Source organism: Cyprinus carpio, chromosome B13, assembly GCF_018340385.1.
Source record: "Cyprinus carpio isolate SPL01 chromosome B13, ASM1834038v1, whole genome shotgun sequence".
Taxonomy (NCBI): domain Eukaryota; kingdom Metazoa; phylum Chordata; class Actinopteri; order Cypriniformes; family Cyprinidae; genus Cyprinus; species Cyprinus carpio.
Window position 1 is genome coordinate 16,595,845 of NC_056609.1, and position 23,254 is coordinate 16,619,098.

The window sequence follows — 23,254 nt, forward strand, 5'->3', positions numbered from 1 at the left end:
TTCCAAAATATGGCTTCTATATATGTAATTTTGGTATGTTTAAAGTAAACCTGCTTCTAAACATATATTTTGTTTACTCATTAGTACAGTAATCTGTACATTATAAGCAACATCTATAGTCTACTGTGCTTTTTTGTTGTCTAATGTGTTTAAAACCAGAAGTGAACAGACAGGCAACTTTAAATTAGAAAGAGAGAAGCAGAATTTGTCTGAGACTGCCATAACTTTCTCCAACCACCAGATGGCATTATTTTGTCTTGTAAAGTCCTTTCTCTGTTTGAGAAATACTGGGTGTGATTGTAAATCCTCAGGCACTAGCTACTGATCATTGCTTATTCGACATATCAGCACAAAATCTTGTAATATTATGTCCAAGCACTGCAAAAATATGTTATTTTTGTTCTTCAGCCTTTTATTCCTGTAAAAGTAATGTTAATAATTAATGGTGATTTGCTTCATAATGGGGGTTTATGAAGTCACTTCTCTTAATAAGAATTATGACAACATTACACTTACATTATACACGTTATATTGTCATAAATATTGTTATTTTTAAGAGACCTACAATCTAATAGGGAGGTTATGGTAAGCAGATAATGACCAGTCTGTCAGGACAGCAAGCTTTACCCTGAACACCTGAAATCAAATGTCAGACTCCAAGATTAATGACTGTTTTCACTTATTCCATCAAACCACGCACCATCAGCTGTCTCTCTCTCTCTCTCGCTCTAAGATTAATACACACACACACACACACACACACACACACACACACACACACACACACACACACACACACACACACACACACACACACACACAATGTATGTAGACTTTCTTGGCCCTTTGTCCCATTTAGTCAAACATTAGAGTAAACTTCAGTATTTATCCTTTGCTGGTGAATTCACCGAAGAGCAAGCATGTGAGAGAAAACATCTTTCCCACTTTCCCTGCTTTTTTCTTTTTAGTTAATGCCTATTTTCCGCAGTGGCAGGCTTTTTGAACACTCCATTTCCTGTTATGCAGTGGAGATTGAACTTGTAAGAAAAAAGATTGAGCCAAGCTGTCGGTGGGCATCTTGCCAGAGCATGCTGCCTTTTCTCAGTTCCGCCACTTGATGAACTCAAACCTGGCAATCTGAAACTTACCACTGACACTTCAAGTAGATACTACAGCGACCCATAGCAAAATATATAAGGATTATATATTTTAAATATACATTTTAAAGTGTAGATATGTTTCTCGTGTATAATTTGTCGATTTGAAATGGTTTTTCATCGTGCTGTAAACACCACATTACTAGTCTGTTAGGTTCTTTAAATAACATGACGAACAGCAGCCTGTTCTGCATTTTGGTTGGCTGATTCTACCAAAGGGGGCGGGGCGCATGAACTGGGACTCCGCCTCGTCTCACAGAACAACCTATCATTCAAATCCAATGTCTTGCAACTGCGACTATGAGGAGAGTCACCGAAGGCAACTTGCCTCCCACTTTTAAGGGACACTTTGAAGTCTGACTCTCATATGTGCAACTGTTTACTCTTTTCTCAGGCTGATGAGGCACGGGGCGCTTATTTGTGAATGTGAAAAGTGCCATGTGAATTCATGTCGACTAGCAAGGCATGCAGAATGCACTGATGCAATGTAAACGCATTCGAGAATAAATCCGCTGAGATTTACACTCATTTAACCGGATCGTGCAAGTCCTTCAGAAGGGTGAGTGGACGTTCCTACTGAACTATCAGCATGAAGTCCTGTGTTTTGACAGGTCAGTTTTGATGTGGGTCGCTCCTGCAAGCGTGTAGTGACCCCAGCAGTGACCTGTTTGCATACAGTACGTACGTCTACAAACTTGGAATATCTGTAAACACAGCCCACCACTGGCGTCTTCTGGATGCAAAATAGTTAATGTTTCGAACGAAAGTAAGCCACACGACATACTTATGATTGCTGCGTGTTGATAGTTTTCTGTAATCGACTCGAGTAAGCAATACGTTTTTTTTTTTTTTGTGTGTGATTTGGTTTTATTATATAACTGTTTTCTGAGTCCGTTGACTTGACAGTGATCTCCCGTATGGCGTACAGATTTTTTATTTTTATTTTTTATTTTTTTTGCACAGTAGCCATGCTAGATTAGTATCAATAAACGAGTTTTCTGACAAAGAGTTTTCTTTGTTTTTATCTTCGTTTATCAGTGTTTTCAGAGTTTTTCTGATAAATAGGCTTCTGTATAGATATGTGTTTTAGAAGGGTTTTCAAACAACTTTCAGGTAACTGAAAAATGCATTACTGAAATTTTAGCAAAATTTCAGAAAAAAATGTAAACTTTAGACTAAGCAGGTTTCTGTTGGTCAGTGTAGTGAATTCACTTGACCAGCATGAACATGATTGAAATCTGTGCCAAAGAAAAAATTTGATTGCGTAAAATGCACCTCAATCGATTACTACCAGAAAGTAATTTAATGAAAAGTCATTTAAAGTTGTGATGAAATGGCAGCAGTGAATTTAAAATAACTTTTTTTTTTTTCATATTGTGACATATATTCGAGTTTAATGGGTTATTGAAAAAAAAAGAAAAAAAATGTAGGGCAAGGACTTGGTTCAGTTCACTGGTTGTTGATTGGACCTTGAGATGTGGACTGGGTTTAAGTGTACTTAATGATTGGAGAAGTACTGCATAGTGCATAGGTTACCCAGAGAAAAGTCTGTTGTTTCACAAGATTGAAAAATAACATATGCATGAATGAATCATTTACAGTAATATTAACATGCATTAAGAAAATAATTTTATTGCACGCCGATTTTAAAAAGTTGACCTTCTTATTATATTATATTATTCTTATATTATTATTACACTGCAAAAAAAAAAAAAAAAAGAATATGTTACATGTATGAACCTTGACCTGCAGTAGTCTGAAATAACTGCCTTGTCCATTTCTCAAACATTTATTTTCTAGTTAGGTAATATAAATCTAAGTAGAGGATGCCTCGAAGTGAACATGTAGACATCAGCATGGGTCAAACGGGACATACCGATAAGGAAGCCCCACTGGTTTGAGTTTCCCGCCTATCTGAAATCAAGTGGTTAAGGCAAGAGTTTGGCAATGCCGGATTAGAGACACATCTAGTTTAGTTGATAATCCAGATTAGGGTGTGTGCTGTGTACAGTGCTCTGTTGGGTCAGAGAGCTCAGAGTTCAGACTCGTCACCTCATTAGAGGTCACTGTTGACCAATTAATACACTCTCCAGCCAGCCTGTTACGTTCTAATAATATGATTGTTGTCAAAATTTAAAGTTGAATTTTTACACAGTATTTTACTCTAAAGAGATATGAATAAATTTGTTGTTTTGTTTTTTGGTTTTTTTTTTAGGCATTATTTTGCTATATTTTTAAACTTTAAAAGGATGCAAAAGTGACTTTGGTTGTTGAATACAGTTGTCACTCCCATAAATAACCAAACTCTGTGTTTACAGAGTGGGATTAAGCACTCAGAAGAGAAGTTACAACTGTATTTAGCTGCAGTGTGTAGCCTGCATGGATAATGACAGTGTCCTGCATGGATATGACATTTACCAGTTAGGAGCAAGTCTTAATTCCATAGTCTGTTTTGTACTCTTGTAACATGTGCTTAGGCCCAGCCTGTGTCTTTAGTAGACTTCTCATGGAAGACTTAAATCCATAATATAGGCATAGTTACATTTTCTGACAATCTATAATGTGCTATAAATTAAGAGTCCAGTGTTACTGAATTGCTCAAATGCATTTGCATTGAATTCTGTATAAATGAACTGCCAGTGCCTGGGGCAGTGACCTGCTTTTCTTTATAATGTGCAGGAAGCACATTCACTGTATTGAACTCTGAAGCGTCAAGCGCGCTGACGACCTGGGGATTTGAATGCTAAACCTCTAGAGAGATGTGTCAAAACTCCCCTTAAGAACTTTACAACCTGTGGCCTGCATTTTCATGTATTGCTGTTTTGTATTGCTATAATATGTTATAAACTGTTAATGTCATCACACTTTGATCAGGATTAGTTTGTTTTGTTTGAGTTTTTCATGGTGTTTTTCATGTTTTTTTTGCATTGTTTTTTTTGCATTTTCTTTTTGGCTAAAAAAAAAAAGCGCATTGGAAACAGACATTTTGTTTGTAAGATTCCAAAAACAACTTTCATAGCACAAGAAAAATCTAGATAAATAAATTTCATACCTTCACAAATTCATTATTTAATTCAAGCTAGCTTCAACAGATGTATGGTGTCATGTTTGATTTTGTTAAAGGTGCTGTATGTTAGTTTTTGACTCTACTAAAGCATAAAAATACCATAATATGTTTGCAGATATTTAAGAAACATGCTAAATTAACATAATTGTTTATCTGAAAAACAATGCTACAGTCAGTTATTCTCCTTTGAAAATGTGCGTTCCGGTCCGGAATCTCGGTCTCTGTTTTGGTTTGTGAAACCCGCCCACTGCCAGTTTACCCAATTGTATTTTGCCACCCCGGGTTGCCAGTTGGCGGAAAACACAGCGTATTTCATTTCATTCATTGTCAAGTGCGCTTCTGTTGGTGTCGTCAATCTGGCAAGCTGCCTATGCATCAAGTCTGAGGAGGAGGGGCCGAGTGAAAAAACCCTCTCCAATATTTTAAATTTGGACTGCAATACCTAGTTCAACCACTCAGTGTCAATCCTACATACAGTACCTTTAACACTATTGCTTAAGTTTGGGGTAAATATAGGTGTGTTATTTTCAAATGTGATGGGGAATTAACCTTTGAGCACAATTCATATATTTCATTTCCAAACTGGCGTAATACGTACAACAACCAACGTAATAAAACACTGCCAGATTCAAGTTCATCTGTTTCAGACAAAACTTAACGTGGTTTTAGCACCACTTACCGGACATTTCACTTTGAAAGTGTTGCAAAATGTGCAAGAACCAGTCGTTCATTTAGAAGAAAATGAGCCAGGGTTGAGAAATGTGGTTGATCCCCTCATCCTCAAAGTCAGACTGCTGATAAAAGTGGCTCTGTTCAAGTTTATTGCAGCAATTTTCTTTGAATAAGTCAAGAAAGATCCAGTCATTTATACTTGTTTAGGCTTTTAGCCATTTGAAAGAATATGCAAATAGTGACACATACAAGTAGCACATGAGAACTGCTGCTTTTAATTGTAATATTGCAATATTTTTAATTTAATTGCTGATATTGAGTCAGTGTTCTCAAGTATTTACTCTCAAACGATCTGCAGTAGCAGTGGCAGCGAAGGCCCCAGCAGGTCGGGAGCTTTGTAGAGATCGGGTGTCTCTGGAACAGCAGCAATGCCAGAGTAAGCCAGCTGTCTCTCTGACACACACACACACACACACATATCGAGAGAGAGGCCTCTCTCCTGCAGCCAGTTGTACTGCAGCATTAATATTTCATGCACCCACCTTTAAAGAAGAAGGAGGCCTGAGAGAACGAGCCGGAGAGGGGCCTCAGAAAAGCATAGCTCAGAGGGGATTCTTCATGGCTGAGCAAAACATGCTAAGCAATCTGCACACACCGTGACAATGCATGAAGCCTCACATGCTCTCCAATCCTAAATTCATGCTCCACTTTATAAATGCTCAAAATTCACTGTTCTGCCCTTGTGGATTTAATATGACACAAAGTATATTCATCTAGCCTGACATGGAAATATTGAATATTTCTGTGATTATTTTTATTTTTTAGACTTTCAATAGATATGTTGCGAATGGATTTTCTGGTCAGAATGTTTTTTGGAGGTAGTTTATGTACATTGTTGCTTTTTGATTACTTGCAGTCAGTTAATATTTAACCTTTTTTATAGTTGTATTGATCTAGGACCTTTTATATTTGACACCAAATTTTGTACTCCTGCCTTATTTATATTGAGCTAGCTAAAATATTCAAACTGTGGATGTGTTTTTTTTTTTTTTTTTTTTTTTTTTTGACAGTGTACTTCCCCTTACAAATTTACCATAGCTATTCAGTTGTTTAACTCTGGCATTTGTGATAATTAATGGATCCTGATTATCTAAACTTTGAAAGCAAATGCCAAAAATACAACAAACTTCCTCATTCCATGTTGACATTTTTCTGATTTCTTTCATAACGTTTTAAAGTATAAAGTTCAGTTCAGTGGTTCACACAAGTAATCTGCTTTATGTTATTCAGTCATACATACTGTGGTTCAGTTAGCAACCACATTAAGTGGTTCTCACATAAAAACACAGATTGCATCAGATATTATTCAGTTCCATAAAATCACTTGCAAAAAATGCAGGAAAACCCCTGATATAGAATCTCAGTCTCTCTTGCTCTTTTTCGGTGTCTGTTTATCTGGCATATTTTCAATGCAGCCTATCTTCCCTCCTCATGGGAAACATTTGTGCTGCATGCATAAGTTGTGCATGAGAATAATTTTCCCTCTCTTCTTGTGTAAAATATTTTGGTTGTCATGAGATGTTTGAATATTGTGGGTGGAAAATGGCAAATCAATAAACATTTCTGAATACATTAATACATTGTCTGTAGGCACCTCTTTATGTTGGACAGAGACTAGGAGTTTGAGTGTGTGAATGGTTTCATACAGTATGTTTGTACACTTGTCAGTCTTTTGCAGTAAATGTGTGTTGTCATCATAAGCTCATTTAGAACATAGCTCTGAAATTGTAAGGAAAAATAAATATAGTCGTAATTAGTAGTATTTAATATTGAGTAATATTGTGGTGTGGTATGCTTTCCCCCTGAGGGTTGCTTTGATACGCTCCTGTGTGTATTGCAGAAAACAGGGGAATTCTGATGACTAAGCACTAAAGCACACATCTTCTGCTGGACATACAAGATCTCTCTGACCTGCAGTGAACATGTCTTAAAGGGACAGTTCACCCTGAAATAAACATTCTGTCATCATTTACTTACCAAAGTCATTCTTTATTTCTTCTTTGAACATTAAAAATAAAAATGTGCTGGTTGCACCGTCTATATAGTCCATAGTTAAAAAAAAAAAAAGGAATAATTAAAGCAGTCCAAGTCCATGACTTGTGTGCCATATTCTAAATCTTCTAAAATCATGTAGTTTTGGGTGATAAAATCATTGTGATTTGTGAAAAAAATCTATGAACTGGATTAGCTGAATTATTAATAAAAATAATTAATTATTGCTATTTCTCTCATGAACTGTAATGAATGTGTCAGTGAATAATAACTCAGTTGCAATACTGTTCAGAAGTTTCGGGTCAGTACTTTTTTTTTGGATATATTCAGCAAGGATGCAATAAAGGTGACATATCATGAAAATCTGACTTTTCTGGGTTTTAAGTGCTATAATCAGGTACCCGGTGCATCTACCAACCAAGGAAATGTGAAATAGGTTAACCCAGTAACATTGTTTTGGTAAGCCTTTTTCTGCAAGCATCTGAAAAAATGAGCGTGTCTGATTTTGCTCCCTTGGTGACGTGGCAAAGGGATCTTATTATAATATAACTGCCCCTTAATCTGTAAATTTATTCCCACAGCACCGTCATTTTGATTTCGCAAGCAACAACGGTGTACCAGCTCTAATGCCATGATGAAAGTTTGAGCAAAACATACTAAGTGTTCTGTCTTTGGCCGCACAGAACACTATTTAGTGTCCCAGCCTCAGAGGAGACAACAGAGCTGTGGAATTATTGATTTATTTACTAGAGGTCGACCGACTGATTGGCCAGACGGACGATTAATCAGCCGATTTTTGGCATTTTTTAATTAATCGGCATCGGCCGATTGTGCTGCAAATTAGGCCGATTTTATAGGCAGGCGCATCAGTGGGCAGCTAAACGTTGTTTCGGAACTCCCTTTGAGGCTGCGTGAAAGATGGAGCAGCTCACACTCTGCTGCAGCGACTTGTTCACACACAGCTTCAGCTAATGGCAGAGTAAAACAGCCCGTTTCAAAAGCGTAAAGTTTTACCCGAATTAATGCTGGAAAGTTATCATATTCATAAGTGTAACAAGTCATTTGCATGTGAAAGTAGAAAAACATTCAATTCAGACGAAACTACTGGGCTGATTATAACATGCAAGTTAACCTTCCTCATGAAATGTGTGTGAAGGTCCGACAATATCCTCCACGATGTCATCGCTTGTGGTCAGCACACTCTTAAGCAGTTATGAGCAGCAGGCTGTGTAATATGTGTGATATCTTTTATTTTTGTTATTACTATGGCCATTTGATTTATAGCATTGTCCAGTGTTTCCTAAACATTGTGTTAGTATTGACGGCTCGTCACTATATCAAAACTAACCACCACAAATAGATTTTTTAAATATCGGCACCGGCATTGGCCAGTGAAAAACCCATATCTGCCAACCTCTGTTATTACTGTATATTGCTGTAAATAATAGTGAATGAGAACTTAGTTTAGTACTCACATGCTTTGACAGCCGCTTTCTGTCTTTGTGCATCAGATGTGTGTACTCAGAAAACCCTATATCAGAAGCTTAAACTAATATGTTTGTAACGCAGGATTTCAGCGCGATAAACATGAAAATCAGAACTAAAACAGATGTTTTTAGCAGGTCCGAGCTGTAATGTAGTGTTGGGTAGTTCTTGAACGATTCGTTCATTTTGAACAAATCTTTAATGTGACTCGGGAAGAACGAGTCGTCTCGGTGAGTGATTCGTTGAGTCGCTAATGCGCAACATCCTATAGGTTCTTCACTGAATTAGTTCACATGTTTCGAGTCTTCGGGTTTGAGTCGTTCGTTCACCACGTGACAGCCTCATAAGCTACACCTATGCAGTCTGAGGGAAAAAGACTTAATAATAATATAATAACTAACTCTTTAGTTGGTTTAGTACATTCAGTGTTGTGGAAAAGAACCATCATGACAGAAATTCACACATTTATAAACTGTTAGGAATAAAAAGCTACAATTTGAGACCAGAAACGCATCATGTAACTGTAAGAGTAAATAATAATAATAATAATAACTATGCACCCGTTTGTAAGGAAGGTTGTAAATCAACTAATTTCTCTATCCAATGCTGTCACGTCACGTGACAAAAGAGCGAACGACTCAAACCTGAAGACTCGAGAGATGAACTAATCAATTCTCTTACCGGCTCTGACTGCTTTGGTTAAGTTTATGGTGTTGTAACGTGAGGAAATAACGACTCCAACCCGAAGACTTGTCAGATATAAGAGGTGAGGTGAGCTAATCATAGACTAAAGACCCAGGTAAACAATTAATTATTTTTTCTGTTTCTTATAGTTATAGCATTATAGTTTTTTATTGTTTGTAGTGTAATCAACGTTTGCATAAGTAGTAGATGTGTTAGGGAAGTAGCACGTAACATTTTAGTTCTATATATATTTTGCTAAAATGAACTAATGAACGAAATGACTCGAAAAAAGATTAGTTCTTTTTGCTGAACGAGACTCAAAGGTCCAAGTCAGTAAAATGATACGAACTTCCCATCACTACTGTAATGATGCAGCTCTATTCTGGAAAAGGGGGCGGGGAGCAGCAGCTCATTTGCATTTAAAGAGACAGGCACGAAAAACAGTGTGTTTCTGCTTCCACTCAAATAGGCATTTTCAAAATGATATAATAAATGGTCTGTGGGGTATTTTGAGCTGAAACTTTACAGACACATTCTGGGGACACCAGAGACTTATATTACATAATGTAAAAAGGGTCATAATATGTCACCTTTAAATTGATCAAAAGTCATTTATACTCTTAAAAAAGATTTCAGTTTTCCATCCAATCCTGAAAAAAATTAATCACAGTTTCCACAAAATCATGAAACTATTTTTAGAAAAGGTAATAATTAAAAATATTTCTCGATCAGCAAATCAGCATATTAAAATGATTTCTGAAGGAACACATGAAGCTGAAATAATGGCTGCTGAATACATTTGACTATAGAGAACAGCTATTTTAAATTGTACAATTTTATAAAATATATATTCTACTGTATTAAATTGTGTTTCACAATATTACTGTTCTTACAGTTTGTTCAGTCAAATAATTGCAGACTTGGTGAGTAAAATGTAAAAAAAAAAAAAAAAAAAAAAAAATTTGTGACCCCAATCTTTTGAACTATGTATAGAATATAGTGGGTGATTTTTCAATGTTGCTTTTTTGAAAGTTCCTGTACTTATTGCAATTACACATAGCATACATTCTTATCTGTAAATATGAGTGACAGAATGCTGACAGAATTTTCATTTAAATACAATTTAAGGGGACAGTATCATCCAGGATGAATTTAATTTTTGGTTTTGCCCTGCCAGAGATTACTTACTTGAAACCATTCTTACAGTATTGTGTTTCTTGATCTATTATGTTTGGTTCATTTCATTATGCAAAGAAGCAGGTATAGCCTACATAGACATTAAAGTCCTGCATCCTGCCTGATCTCTTTGTGTGTCAGAGACATGGCGTTGTTGTTGCTTTTCAAATGGTCTCTTCTCTAGTCTGATTGTGCTGTGAATTGTTGGTATTATTGAATAATAGATGAGGAGAATCCGGGGGTGTGTCTGTCTCTGGGATCTTAACAGACAGGCAGCAGGACACTGAGTACAGTAAGAAAGATCAAACCTCAACCTCTTATTATTTTCTGCGACCAACACCAGATATGTCTTGATGTGCAACTTTAGTTTCAATTTATACCATGTTTTCACAAGGTGTCATTACTTTACATGCTTGGTACCTTATCAGAGTACTTAATAAACCTCTTGTCATTCCACAGTCACTCTGGTGCCTGTGGTCATGATTGTGTTTACACCAGTAGGGTAATTATCAGCTGATTAACTGCTGTGGGCTCATTGCACAGTGTGCACCATGTGTTAACATCTGAGCCCCATGTTGTAGTCAAAGACGCAGAACCGGCACTGGTTTGGTGCCCTGTGTCATAAATGTATGCCAAGCCCGCACAACAGAGGCTTTAGAGAGGCTCTGAGCTGCAGGAATAAAGGGTGCATTCTCACATGCCTGGCCCTCTCGTCCAGCCTCCTCATTATGTCTGTGGAATGGAGCAAAGTCGACTCGACTCTTATTATAAAACTGTCTATTATTACACCACTCTGAGCCAATTTCTCTTCTCCCTCTGCCAGTAGCTGTAAAATAACTATCTTGTACAAAAAGGCGTCTTAGTTAACATAGAAACATTGGAGCTGACGTGTTGAAGCAAGTTCACTCTTTTAAGCAGTGGTCTTTCAAAACGTTCTGATGGCCTGACACCCTATTTTTTAAAGTTGATGAAGTGTATTGAAAGTTTTTAAAACAGCACTGATACGTTTTGATAAAAAAAAAAAAAGTCAAAAGTTATAGTCTAAGGATCTTCAACAGGTAGACTTCCAAGTATTTGGTCTCTAATATTTGTGAAAAATTTGTATTTATTAAATTTTTGGGAGTATAATTTTTTTTATTTTTTCTGTTGTCTGTAAAACTGCTCTGGAACAGTGATTATTTAACATTTTTAATTTTAATTGAACTTATTGTTTTAAAGTAAAAAATAATACAAAAGTCAAAAGTGAATTTTCATTTAAAAAAAATCAATCAAAATTTAATTGATTTTTTTTTCTATTTTCATTTCAAGTAAAGATTAAAGTTCAGCAAAATGTTTCGTCACACACACACACACACAAACTTTTTATATATTAAAAACATTTAAATTGTGATGTTTAAGTATATGTAAGCATCACAAGAAAGTATAAATACATTGATGTGGCATTTTTTTTTCATATACTATAGGTAAAGTTTAACATGCAGTGTGTACAGTATGTAACATCAACTTAGGTCCCAAAGTTTGAAAATGGTTGAATACTTCTGATAAAGTGAAGGTTGTTAAGAGATCCCTTTGAGAGAAGCATATTTTTATATTTTTGTTATTCTCTTGTGTTCACTGTTGAGGCGTGTTAACCATTGGAGCATCTACAGAAGCTCTAATAGCACAGCAGCTGTCTCAGAGCGAGGCACGCCATTCAGACGCCTTCACCGTTTCATCAAACAGATGCTCGATATCTAATCCGACTCCTTCACCTAGCATGTCAGGGTCAAAATCATGGCTGGGTGTGAGAATAGGCTGTGGGCACTGTGTGCCATATGAGATCCACGCCCTCCTGCTCGTGGTGATTGGGTGGGTTGTCAGTGTTGTGACCTGGTGTTTGACAGGCACTGCTCCTCCTTATTGTCAGCTGGCTGTTGGGAAACTTAAAGCGCTGTTAGGAGACACCTATTGTATTTCTCTTTAATCCTTCTCATAGTGTACAACATAAAGTTTGGAAGAGATAGAAAGCAACTTGCTTAAGTTTATCGTGCATAAAGAGACACCACCACCCTCTTTATGTCAGTCTTTGTCTTTTTACAAACCTGCATTGGGGTTCAAAAGTCAACGATTACATTTAAAATCTGGGATTCAAAGACTAATCTAAACCTGGTAATTAACCAAAAATTGTATTGCATGGATTAGGGGTGTGCAATATCATGTATATAATATGCAATACATGTGAGCGTATTGTTATTGTGTTTTCAATCACTATGCACAAAACAAAACAAAAAAATACACCCAAAATTTTACATACTGGGGCATAAAACTATCCTGAATAAGTTCTTGTTTTTTGTGTGTATATCATATGATAAACAATATCACAGGAGTAAGAGTGCTGCTTTTTCCCCATAAGTCTTTGTGATTATAAATGTAATATTGATTGACAACAGTTTAATAAACAATAAGTTCATATTAATTAACTTACATTTTAGACACAATAGTGTCATTATTGTCTTGTTTTCACTCTGTTTTACATTTGAAAACAGAACTTTTGAATGTTTTTTGAACTAATTGGGTGAGTCAGTGATTCAATAAACCATTCATAAAGATAGCTGCTGTGTCCAAAATCAAAAGATTCCCTACTATACAATAAGATAAAAACAGAGTAGTATATCCAAAATGATAGTATTCGAAAAATGAAGGCAAAGAGTACACGGATGACCTACTACTACCCCGGCGGGATTCTGAATTTCGCATTCAGTGGTCTCATTACTATCTCGTCTGAGATGATTTGTGAATGGCAGTAAAGTGACACAACTGACACTGGTAGGTCACATGACAGTAACAGCATGGCGGATGTAGTATGTCTGTATTTCATCCACATTCATATTTTATAGAACATACTTTTTATCGGTCGCAAAATAATTTAAAATACAAATGTACTGTACTACATACTGTGATGTAGTGCATTATGTGATTTCAGACACACCACACCACATCACTTGCTTCTTTCCTGAATGAATTAGCCATTTGAACAAATTATTTGAATGAATGACTCAGTGACTCACTCATTACAGCTGTGACTTGGTGCCACCTACTGGCGTATTATTTCTATTGTGTTTTCCTTTCTTTTTTTAATCATTAGATATTTCAAGATTGGAATGTCTTTTTTTATATATTCTTTTTTTTCAATATCAAACACCCTGCTATGGATACATGATATATTGGTATCAGTCAATATCAAAAATTTGATTTACATTTATTATACTAATATTGGCCCCCTGCTTAGTTGTGTCTGGCCTCCCTCTCACCGTATCTTGTGACTAGCAATATGTCTGCCTTAGACTGGGCAAGAAGCATTTAACATGCTTTCAATGTTTCGATCCAATGTTATATTTACCATGCCAGTTATAATAATGTCTTGTCTCACTGCTCCCAATGTTTACATTTAGCCTGGGCCTATACGCATTTGCTGAATATATGTGATTTTGCTGCCATTGTTGGGACATAGTCTGTGTAAAAGATTATTTTCTTTTAGCCTCAAATATTCAGACTGTCTGAATATTTATGGTGACAGATTAGACTTGTGACAGTGTGTTTACCTTAATAAATTCCTCGGCAAGTAAAACAAAACAACAACAACAAAATGACAAGTTGGTATGGAGCTTTAGTTTGATTTGTTTACTTATTGATTTGTTTCAGCAGAACACGAGTTGTCTGCTGTTCATACTACTGTTCTGGCTAGACTCCTAATCACTGTAAGTGCAGAATATATATTTTGCCAAGTGAATGTGGACAAAGGACTTGGTGTTTGTGTGTGAGGATGGTGGGAGGGGTGAGGGTATGTGGACAGAAGTGTGTGTGTGTATGAGAGAGAGCAGGGGCAGAGTGAACGGTTTGTAATGTGGTAGTGGTGCTGGAGAGGATGGGAGGAGATGGAAAGGGCTGAAGGGGAGGGATGTGCTTTTGTTTTGTTCTCTGTTGCTGAGCAATGAGGACTAAAGCATTGGGAACAGCTGTGATGGCCAAAGCTTTTCTCTTTCACTCTGCCGGAGAAGCCCTGAGGCACATAGACAGATACAGCAGCCTAATATGTGTGTGTGTTTAAGTGTGTAAGTGTGAACCAGGAGAGGGAAAAAGAGAGGGAAAAGGGGGCTGATATTAACCGAAGGAGGCATTAGTGCTCTTATGAAGGTCAGGTAATCACTGTGTAAGTGAGTGCAATTAGTACAAAGAAAAAGTGACTGCTGAAGCAAATTAGTTCAGATGGCTTTGTGTTGAAGAGGATCCTGGGAAATGTAGTCACACAAAAAGGGAATAAGATGTAGAGAGTTACAGGCATGGATATACCATGGATAGTGACAGGAAGAATTGTATTTATATTATTTTATTTTTTGGAATGAAAATACATAATACAATAATTGATCAAGGATGCACAAAATTGATTGAAAGTGACAGTAAAAACTTATGTTACATTTGCTGTTATTATATATTAATTCTCTTTTGATGTGCTTATTCATTAAAGAATACTTAAAAAAATGTATGATGGTTTCCACAAAAATATATAGCAGCAACTGTTTTCAACACTGACAATAATAAGAAAAATAGTTTCATTAGCACCAAATCAACATATTAACCTATGTAGTAATGGATGCTGAGAATTCTACTTTGCCATCACAGAAATAAATTACATTTCAGAATATATTAAAATAGAAAAATATTGTTAAATTGTAATATTATTACACAATATCTTTAGTATTTGTTCATCATTTGTTAAATAAATGATTATTATTTATTAAAATGTGAATTTTATTATTTTGTACAACTGAGTTTAAATTGTTTAAATTAGTTTATACAGTTATTTTACAGTTTTGGATGTTACCATTAGACACTGGTGTTATTTTAAAAGAACATTCCTACAAACAACATGTTCTATTTTAATGTCAGAATTCTCGATTTCAGGTGCCAATAGCCTCGTGGGCAGCGAGCGCACTGGCGTATAGCACTGTTGTGCTTCGGGCGTCCTGAGTTCGGGTCCCGGCTCTTTCCCGAGACCCCCCCCCCCTCACAATAAAGGCAAAAATTTTACAAAAAAAAAAAGAAAGAAAGAAAAAATTCAACTGTTCATTGATTGACAATTTTTAGAATAAAAAAACATGCTTAATGCATTTGAGACCTGTTTTACTTTGTGCATAACTTACATCTTTCGGGTGTATCCTTATCTTAAATGATATAAAGCCATGGCAGTATTTTTCATTTTGCATAAAGAATTGTCCTGACACTAAGTTAGTCTTTGTTCAACTTCACAGACTTCACTGAACGAGTGCACATTCACATTCTAAAATGTTCAGCACGAGATTCATAGTGACCTTAATGTTGTGTTTGTGTTGTAGAGTTGTGAGTCTGGACCTTAGTTATTGGAGCAGCAAACTCTCTCCATAGGGGTCTTCCTCCATCCATTGTAAACAGACCCACCACAAAGATCACTCCACTGTGCTCCTCGAACAACCACACTGACCAGGCTGAACAATGTACCCATAAATGGCCTGACTCAAGGGAGTCTGGACTGCAAATATGTAATTATTGTCTCGTTTTTCTGTTTTACATGACATAAATTGGGTCATCAAATTCTGAATTTGGCTAATTTTGATATCGGTATGAAAAAATCGCACTGTGATCAGTGATTGTTGGTGTAGCTCTTATCCCAAGTGACATCTCAGCAGTGGCTTCAGTCCAGGGTCGTCCAATCATTTCATTACCCACAATCCTCAGCACTCTGGTGCCTTTTAATTTTTCTGTGTTTGATGTTCTTAGTGACATCTGTGGCTTCATTCTCTTCAACAGGCCATTTCAGAGGGAGCAGACACGGCAACAAATGCTGTAGTGTTTTCAGCAAGTAAACAGAACTAAAATAACTAAAGCAGTGGACCACAAAATACCAAAATTAAATAGGGGAAAAAAAGAAGAACATGGAAATTGGGATTTAAGACATTCTTTAGGAGCTCCACAAAGAGACATGTTGAATACGGAGGTGGTGCATGCAGAAGCCCTAAATACCAAAATGATTGCTTTTTGCTAGGAGTTGTTTTTCATCAAGAAATTTGAGCTTTTTCATTTGAAACCTGCTGTTTTTCGCTTCTTCTTCTTCTTCTTCTGCTTCTTCTTCTGTCATGTCTTTTAGTTTGAAGCCATGTTGGTGAAAACATGTTTTTTTATGATTCAGACCATCTTCATCTGTGACTAATCTTAATAAATTCATCCCGTCCGTACCACTGATCAAACAACTGTACCCTATCAGACAACTGCTTGATGTGAGAAAGACAAATATCCAATGTTTAGAGAAAACAGTTTCAAAGTTTGCAGACAGTGCAATGTCCAACGCTGGAATGTTTATTGAATTAGTCAGCCGGAGAAAAAAGGCAAGTCATGATAGGAGAATGTTTGCCGTCAAGTGTGACCACTGTAGAAACATACCTGTTTTCTGCAATTACCGTCTCTCTCAACATGGGTTTGGTATTGTTACATTAGTTGTGAGTCTATGAATAGCATATTAGGAATGCAATAATTCATTGGGCATTAAGTGCACAGACACACACCAGAAAGACTTGCTTAGTTTTCGTGCTCGCCCATGTAATTATCTTTTCATTCAAACACTTATTTACAGACATTATGGCAAATTACTCACAAGCACACGTGATAAAGTTTTGATGGAGCCAGTGGACACACTCACAGACACACTCAGAGAACATGCCAGTGACAAATATGAGTGTGTACAACAACATTGAAAAATAGAAATGCACTTGTCATGTGGACTAAGAAAAGTTTAAATGTAATGATATGAAATGTAGTATTTGATGTGGTCTGGAAATCTCAATGTAATTACATCTGTAATTAATTAATCTCTATTATTACATTTATTATTACACTGTTGATCCATTTCTTACACTTTAACCCACCCTTAAAAAAACATACTAAACCTGCCCCATATCCCACCTCAGTAGCAGCAAAAGTGTTTTGCAATATAATATGAAGACAATAAGCACATTGTACTTTTTTTTTTTAAGTACATAGTAGTTATGGCAACGTAGTATAAAGTGGGACCCTTTTCCACTTCATTATAATAGCAGAGTTGTATCCCAATGGCATTTTAGACCTTATGCCTCCCAAAAAATGTGTCAAAATTTATTTTTATTTATTCAAATGAAAATTATAGTAATTCAATTAATTGCATGAGTTACAGAATTTTTAATAAATTAATAGTTGCAGACAAAAAAAAAAAAATTAGTGTTGTGTCACTGACCCTTTTCCTTCATATTCACATTGAATAATTATCTGTTTATCCTCCCACAGAGAATTTCCTTTTAGTCGTGGCACCAACCTTTAAAGAAATATCTTCCTTTTCCTGCCGGATTTTATTGAATATGTTCTGTGCCAAAACTTCATGCCATTAATGTAGGACCTTTCCGCTCGTTCTGGGTCTTTGTGTCCACTCAAAAATTTGGCTCCCAATAAACACATCTTGAGCGTTTTGAAGTTCTCCAGCCCCAGCCAGGAGAGTCACAGAATGAAAGAGAAAAACAGCATGATGTATGGTGTCCTGTCATATATGGAGTCCACTTCCAAAACCACAACCATCACTGCGTTGGTTTTGCTCCAGCCGGGGTGTGTAAGTGTATTTATGTGAGCGTATGTTCATGTGAGACATGCAAACCTTCTAATGTCTGGAGGAGGGTTGGAAAACGCTGTGTTATATCAATATTGTTCTGCATAATCACCATGGAAATGGGATTAAACACAAGTGTGTACACAAAGTTCAGTGTTTTTTCCATTTTTTTTTTCTTAAAGCACAGCACGCCTCATACCATGGCCTGTTGTTCTTTGCTTAATACACAGCACCTTAGGGAGAGCAATGATGGATGACTTACAATAACCCTTTTTCATGTGTCTTGCGTTTCCTTGCTATTGAGATTATGATTGTTATGCAGCTATCACATTTTCTGTTTATTTTAAAATAACTGTTATCACAGCATTGCTAGCAGGCTTGCTTGTAAATTCCCGCACTTGCTCCTGTTAAGATGATCCCTATAATTAAATATCCGAGTTCTTTGTGTTTCCGCTCTTTATCTTGTCCTCTCTTCTTTACCTGCCCACTTCCTGCAAGGCAAGCGTGTTATGCACACACATTCTCATATCTCTCAGTTTTCCCTCCAGGTTTCTCTTTCTGAAATGTTGCATGACTCAGGGTTTGTAGCATTGCTCTGCACATGTATGCAGTAAGAGGAGTTGGGTCGTGAGTGTCTGATTCTGATGTGGAGGCGGCACAGGAGGGAAATGCAATAACCTTGGCCATAGGGAAAGTGGGCAGCTGGATTCGCATAGAGGAGATTCATGTCATGCTTGTCTGACAGCCTGGCACGTGGTGCACCTCAGGCACGGGCCAACCACTGTGAATAATAAATAAATGAAGAACAAAAGGGAATCAGATTTCAGACTGGCTTTGACTTCTGACCTTCCCTGGCCGCTATGGCTGGGCAATATAGTCAAGAAAATATTTTTCAGGATGATTTTTTTCTGCAAGCAGAGAAACCATCCATTTTAACAGCCTTTTTTGCCAAATATTTCAAAATAAATAGAGCATTTTTAAATAGCTAAAACTAAATATATTGAAGCTTGATTTAAAATACATATATATATATATATATATATATATATATATATATATATATATATATATATATTCAATATACCACTGCATGGTAATAAACAGCAATCTTTACTTGGATATATTTTAAAATATATATTTTATAGTATGAGCAATGTCACACACAGAACTTTTTACTTTCTTTATTTTGAGTCATGATAAGTAATTGAATCAGTAAAACAGACAGTTTAGATGGACTCTGACTTTTTTTATTTTATATAGAGCAATGAATAGTACTTTTTTTCAACCCCAGTGCTATTGAAACGTGTTTTAACATGCTCATACTCATGAGTCATGAGACAAGAAAAGATATGCGAAACTTATGTAATTGCACAGAAACTTGAATTTTTTTTAAAGTGCCCATATTATGCCATTTCCAATATTGCCTTTCATGCAGTATGTAATGTAGATGATCAGCAAAGTTGTAAAGCTGAAGGTGCAAGATAAATTAAAGTTATTGTCTCCCAAAATAAAGAATCGATACTCTACAGCCTAAACCCACTTCCGTGACTGCACATTTGCAGTAACACATTTGCATAATTCCCACCTATGTTCTACGTTGGCTGGCAGCGAACAACTTGACCCCGTCCACAAAAACATAATTTTACTGACGACTGCTTCTCTAATCTTAGGGAGGTTAGGGAGTTAAAAATATAGTGGTGTTCTAGGGGGGTTTAACTGAGTGTTTGCTATTTGATTGTTGTTGAGTGATTTGTTTGTTTGTTGTTTATTTGTACAATGAATCACAAGTATGATAGATAATGATGTTTATATTTTCTATCGAGTGTTCAAAATAAGGAACTATAGTAATGGGTGTATCGTTTCCGACACGCGCTGTACGCAGTAGACCAATCACAACAGACTGGGCCATCTGACCAATCAGTGCAGAGTAGGCTCATGGAAAGGAGGGTTTTAGGGAGACTGAATCTTTGAACTGCTTTGAACGAATCGTTTGAGAATCGCTGGAAAATGATGTTATATTAAATGCATATTCTGAGAAATTTTTGACCTTGCATACCTGTAATCCTATTGTAGAAGACTCCCAAAACAATACTTTAAGATGTACCATACCTGTAATCCTATTGTAGCACTTGAAAGAAATTAATTATTTTGTTTAACAAGGTTGCATGATCAAAAGTAACAGTAAAGTCATGTTACAAAGGGTTTCTGTTTCAAATAAATGCGGTACTTTTGAACTTCCTGTTCATCAAAAAATTCTGAAAAATGTTAAGCAGCACAACTGTTTTCATCTTTGATAATCATACAAAATGTTTCTTCAGCAAATCAACATATTAGAATGATTTCTGAAGGATCATGCGACACTGAAGAATAGAGTAATGACTAAAAATTCAGCTTTGACTGTAAGTTCATAGGAACTTGCATTTTAAACAATTCTTAAATTTTTTTTTTTAATTATTAAATTATAATATTAAATTATAATATTTATTATAATATTTATTTCACAATATAACTGCTTTTACTGTATTTTTATCAAATAAATGTAGCCTTGGTGAGCATAAAATATTTGTTTCAAAAACATAAATAAAATCTTATCAACCCCAAACCTTTGAATAGTAGTGTATATCTACAATTCTATATGTAAAAAACAACATTATTTTAAAATATAAATTTACATATTTTTCATAATATACAAAAATACACCAAAAACAAATCCATCCTAGAAAATACATTTAACATATGCCATGTTTGAAGAAAAACTATATTTGTTTTATATTTGTTTTGTTTGTAACTTTGTTACATGTGAACATAACACATTTGAATAAAAATAAATAATTTTTAATAAAGCCTAAATGTAGGTTGCTGTAAGGAAAATGTAATTTATACTTTTTAATATAATATATATATATTTTTTTCCATATGGGGTTCTTTCAGGCCACTGATTTAAACAGGTATGGCCGCAATCAGTTATGACGTTAAGATGAGGGAGCACCCCCTGCTGAAGTGTGTCTGCATGATAATGAGCCAAATTAGACAATGAGGGAGACAGACGTGCCAAGTGTACTCAACGGAGTATAGAGGAGGAGTGGAGTGGACTGTGGTGTGGAGGGGAGGGTTTAGCAGGAGTTTAGTCAGACCGTTTCTGCTGGCACCAGAACCCTGTGTGTCTGTGTCACTGGGACCCTGAAGAGGCTTGTAATTTACAGCACTGCAATCAAGCAGCTCTTTTGTTTGCATGACTATGTGTAATAGAGCAGCTTGATTTCACACCACTTTTGGTGATATCAACACCAAATATCTGTCATCATATCATGGATTGGAGGGCTTCACATTTTACCTCTGTCATACATGACCTGTTGTTCTGAGGCTTTTCAATTAAAGGGACAGTTCACCCATAAATTAAAATTCTGACAGTACTTACTCACCCTCATGATGTTCCAAACCATTCTTCTGTGGAACCATAAAGAAGATATTTTAAAGGGATTTTTTGTCCAGGTTGTTTTGAACCCCACTGACCTTCATTATATGGACAAAACCATTCTTCAAAAAATATTTTTTGTTCCACAGAAGAAATTCATAAAGGTAAGAATGACATGAAGCTGAGTAAATGATGACAGAGTTTTTACTTTGGGTGAACTGTACTTTGATAAATATCTATCTATATATCTATCTGTTTGTCTGTATGTATGTGTACAGTACACACTTAAAAATAAATGTTCTATATTTTCATGTTTGGTTCCATAAAGAACTTTTAATATCCATGGAACATTTCTATTGCGCACAAAACAAACAAACACACACACAAAAAAAAAAATCATATTAATTTGTTTCACTGTTCACAAAGTTTTTTGGGAAAAAATGGTTCTTCTGAAACCCCCCTTTTGGAATCTTTATTTTTGGGACTGTATGTAATAAAAACTTTACTAAGAGTTTTGTTTTTTTGTTTGTTTCTCAACTTAAATGGGATAGTTCACCAAAAAAAATACAAATCCTGTCTAAACTCTCAATTAAGTTGTTCCAAAATGAGTTTCTTTCTTCTGTTAAACACAAAAGAAGATATTTTTGAAGAACGTCAATAACCTTTTAGTTGCTGGTAGCCACTGACTTCCATAGTTTTTTCTATTCTATGTAAGTTAGTGGCTACCAGCAACTGTTACACACATTCTTCCAAATATCTTCTTTTGTGTGGTTTTTTTTTTTTCCAACAGAAGAAAGAAATTCATACAGGTTTGGAACAACATGAGGGTGAGTAAATGGTGATTAACCTTAAATTTTTGGGTTAACTATCCCTTTAAATAAGAAATGATCATAGTAGGATTAGCTCAGGAAGTAAAACAGTTGCTCATTATTCAGTAATGACTCATATGTTTTTGAATGGATGCCCACACTGTTCGTGCCATGTTCAACGCTCGTGCTGAAGAGGCAGTTGTTGGGAGGTTCCCACAACAAATGATCATACACTGTCACAACGTATAAGACAGGCTTCGTAAAGAAAGGCAGGAGAGGTCCAGAGGGAGAGAGAAAGGAAGGGGAGGAAGAGAGACACAGGGAGATGGGGGTAGAGAGATAGAAATGGGACGGGCTGCATTTCCTTGCTTGTAGTGTGAGGGGAACAAAGGGGATGTTGTAGATGCCGCCCAGCGGCCAGCACTACTCCGTCCTACCTCGACTGCTCACTGAGCCATTTCCTGTTTTTGACCTGAAATCTTTATTTAGAACCACCCTTCTGCTCAGCTCTCTCCTCCTCATTTATAACAACACGGAGATAGACACAGGAACATGGATTCACACCCCTGCTTTTTGTCTCACGTTCACTCCAGTGCTGTTTTAATGTGGGAAATTTGAGAGCCATATAGCTCTAGAGATGTGTGAGATGTGTATGTGGCTTAAAGTTAGTATGTTTTGTGCAATTCACTGTTGTTTTTTGTTTGTGTAATATGCAAGACTTTCTCTAACATTTGAGCAGGCAACATCCTAAACCTAAGCACACTGCTGACTTAAAATAGGTGAGCATTGTGCCAGCCGTAATGGCTCGTTGCCAAATACACTGGCGATGGTACATGAACGGTGTATGCTGTATGGAAATGTGCCCTGTGTTATTGCAGTGGTGACAAAGTTTGCACACTTCAGCAATGCAGTGTGATTTAGTGTTAGTTGGTTCTGTTGTGTAGAGAGTAAAGTTTATTTATGTGTTTTGAATTGTATATTTACTTTGGAAATAATGCTTAATTGCCACATAAATACAGGGGATCAAGTCTAAAAATAAGGGCAGACAGTGAAGCATTTTATTCCGGGATGATGCATTAAAAGAAGTGTGCTACT

At 36.2% G+C, this 23,254-nt stretch overlaps 1 protein-coding gene across 2 annotated transcripts in view; it reads left to right on the forward strand.

Moving 5' to 3' along the window:
• Positions 1-1,446: 1,446 nt before the first annotated feature.
• sertad2b (SERTA domain containing 2b) overlaps positions 1,447-23,254 on the forward strand; it is a 35,300-nt gene continuing 13,492 nt past the window's right edge. For both annotated transcript variants that reach the window (XM_042736911.1, XM_042736909.1), the window contains exon 1: positions 1,447-1,716. The gene's annotated coding sequence lies outside the window, so the exon portion shown is untranslated. The remainder of the gene's footprint in view (positions 1,717-23,254) is intronic.